The sequence below is a fragment of the Peromyscus leucopus genome, chromosome 1 (genome assembly GCF_004664715.2).
Source record: "Peromyscus leucopus breed LL Stock chromosome 1, UCI_PerLeu_2.1, whole genome shotgun sequence".
Taxonomy (NCBI): Eukaryota; Metazoa; Chordata; class Mammalia; order Rodentia; family Cricetidae; genus Peromyscus; species Peromyscus leucopus.
Genome location: NC_051063.1, coordinates 102722066 through 102725808, shown reverse-complemented (window position 1 = coordinate 102725808; position 3743 = coordinate 102722066).

Below are 3743 nucleotides of genomic sequence, written 5' to 3'. Positions count from 1 at the left end.
GACACGACTATTCGTGGCAGCACCAATTTACTTCAGAAAGGATGATGTTGGCATTGAAGAATCTCCATATGGAGTTTGCTTTCATTGTGTCAAAGCTAGCCATTTGAGAAAAAAAAAAAAAAAAGGTCTTGCCTTGACTGCTGCTGGGTTGCTGGGTGGTGGTGGCACACACTTTTATGCAGATGTAATTCTAAATGGTCTTATTAAATAAGAAACACAGAGCCAAATAAAGAGTTAAAAGTCCAGAGATGGAGTAGTAGCCAAGAACTAAGACCACCTTATCTTATCACTCGCTGCCATCCTTCCCCTGAGAGAGAGACCTTCTTCCTGTGTCCTGTCTTTTTATTGCCTTTCTGTTCTACCTTCTCATTGGTTCTAAACCCAACCACATGACTTCTCTGTCACTGCCTGTCTATACAGACCTCCAGGTCTCTATGGTTCATACTGAGATCAAAGGTTCACGTGACTGTTTGGCTGTGTCCTTGAACACACAGAGATCTGCCTGCCATGTGATCAGATTAAGGGCATGTGCTACCACTACTAGACTTCTGCTTAATGGCTTGCTCTTAGCTCTGATTCCCAGGCAACTTTATTGACATACAAATAAAATCACATTTCAGCACAAATAAAATATCACCATATTTAATTCCAGCACTTGGGAGGCAGAGGCAGGTAGATCTCAGTGAGTTTGAGGCCAGCCTGGTCTACACTTTGAGTACCAGGATAGCCAGGATTATTACACAGAGAAACCCTGTCTCAAAAACAAACAAACAAAATGTTCTTGCCTTGACTGCTGACAGTATGCTATGCAAACTAGACAAGCAGGACATAAAGGAAAAAGACTGTTGAACTTAGCCAAGATAAGGCAGGACTTCCTTCAAAATTCCTGCTTCATAGAAAAATCTGCCTACATTCTAGGCCCGTAGGCCAAAGATTGGATGCCCCAATGTTGCAGAGGAACCTCGGGTGACTGCCCAGGTAGCCAGATGTCTGTCATTTCTATAAGTTTGGAAGTGGCTTGCACTGCACTTCTTGTTTACTCAGGTAATATTATATCCTTCTGGGTTCTTTGATGGAGTTGAAGACTAGGTAGTTGTAGTTGCAGTTTTCTTTAGTTATGATAGAAAGTAAATTAGGTACAGAGCTTTGGACTCATCAAGATAGAATAAATAATTTATTTATTTATTTTCTCCAAATATGACAAATACAAATGGACTGGACATTGTAAATGTAATTTTTACCTGATAATTCTTATTGTGTTGTGGAATAATCCTTTTGTAAACTGTGCAAATGTGTTGCTATCATTGTTAATTAAGAGCTGACTGACCAATAGCTAGGCAGGAAGAAGCTAAGTGGGAGAGCCAAACTTGGAAAATGCTTGGAAAAAGGAGAGTAGAGTAACCAGGAAACATAGGGGAAGCAGGAGATGAACTTGCTGTGCTGAAAAAGGTACTGCGTGTGGCAGAGTGTAGATAAGAAATATGGGATTATATAAGTTGTAAGAGCTAGATAGCAACAAGCCTAAGCTATTTTTGAGAATTTATAATTAATAAGTCTCTGTGTGGTTATTTGGGAGTGAGCTGGCAAGACAGAAAAGTCTGCCTACATTATTGTTTATAGTTTTATTATGTTAGAGTTAAAAACCATTTGTTTTAATTTAGACAAAAAGGGGGAAATGTTGTGGAATATTCCTTTACATTGTGTGAAGATATGTCACTGTGATTGGTTTAATAAAAACCTAAACAGCCAATAGCTAGCCAAGATTTTTTGTGCAGAAAAGACTCTGGGAAGAAGAAGGCAGAGATGCCAGGACACAGAGCAAGCAGCCTGGGCATTACGAAGTAAAGGTAACTGAGCCATGTCAAAGAATGTAGATTAAAAGCTATGGGTTAATTTGTTATAAGAGCTAGCTAGAAACAAGCCTAAGCTATTGGCCAAGCTTTCATAATTAATAATAAGTCTCCATGTCGTGATTTGGGAGCCAGCTGGTGGGATAGAGAAAGACTCACAACAGTGTGGGTATGAATGTGTGAGGGAAGCATGCAAGTGTATGTTTGTGAGTGAGTACATGCAGCATGCCACAGCTAATGGAGGTCAAAGGACAACTTATGGGCATAATTTCCCATAAGTTCCCTCCTTCCACTACATGGGTCCTGGAGATCCAACTCAAGTAACAATCAGACTTTAGATAGTCATCTTGCGCTGATGAACATTTAAAAATATTTATTAATTATTGTAGGTGTATGCATGTATGTGCCTGAGTATGTATGTGTACGACATTCATTCAATGTCCGTGGAAGCCAGCAGAAGACATCAGATTCCCTGGAACTGGAGTTACAGGCCATAGTGAGCCAACTGATGTGGGTGCTGGGATGTTCAGGGACCTGGTTTTGCCATTGACTTTCAGGATGGAACAAGTCAGCCTCTTTTGAGCCTCAGTACCAGTGATAAAGAACATGTATTTTCTCAACCACTCATCCTCAACTTATTTATAAGGTACAAGATAGATGTCTAAGCTGGGTCTATTTATTTATTTATTTATTTATTTATTTATTTATTTATTTATTTGCCGGAGCTGAGGACCGAACCCAGGGCCTTGTGCTTGCACAAGCGCTCTACCACTGAGCTAAATCCCCAACCCTAGAGCTGGGTCTAATATTCTTTGTTGTTGTTATTGTTATTGTTTTGTTTTTCAAGAGAGGGTTTCTCTGTGTAGCCCTGGCTGTCCTGTAGCTCTCTCCGTAAGCCAGACTGGCCTTGACCTCAGAGAGCTACCTGCCTCTGCCTCCTCAGTGCTGGGATTAAGGTCATGGGTCATTCTTTTAATCCCTACATCAGAGAGGCTGAAGCAGGAGGACTGCAATTTCAAGACCAGCCTAAGCTGTAGAATAATTAGAGACCTAGACTGTATAGCAAGACTGTGTCTTCATGGTTAGTTGCGTTTTATTGCTTTTCTGTTGTTGTTTGCTTGCTTTTTCTTTTGTTTTTCTTTTTATTTTCATGTGTGTGTGTGTGATGTTCACATGTGTGTTTGACTGTTTGCCTGGGGTAGGGTACGTGTGTGTGTGTGTGTGTGTGTGTGTGTGTGTGTGTGTGTAGACACAGGTTTGAGGTCAGGAATCATCTTCAATTGATCAGCTTTATTAACTGAGGCAGGGTCTTTGTCTTAGTTACTATTCTATTGCTCTCCCTCCCCGACACTCACTTCCCTCTTTTTATTCGGTCCTGGACTCCAACCCATGGACTAGTGCTGTCCACATTCATGGTCGGCCTTTCTACCTTAGTTACCCCAAGTAGAAAGTCTCTCTCAGACATGTCCCTAGGTGCTCCTCCATCTCCTCATGCTGACAATCAATATTAACAATCACAGGTGAAAGTGCTAGAGGTTTCTCTGTAAGTCACTCTAGGCCAGGACTCAGAAGACCTGAGTGGGCATGAGTCAATCACTGACAATCTCAAACATATACACTCTTATGCCTTGGGTCACGTGAGAGAGGCAATGTCATCGGTCCAGACACACAGGAGAAACTGTAAGGAAATCAATAGAGATAAGACCAGCTCTTGCTCTCTGCAAACAAGCTGGTCCTCACCCAGTGCTGGCAGACACATGGTATTCTTCTGGGCCCCCCACTTCTTCACATGTTCCCCCTAACTGCCCCAACTCTGATGACCCTAGAAACCATATACACACCACACCTGCCAGCCAAGGTTGGGGAATCTGCCTCCACAGGAGCCACCTGGTA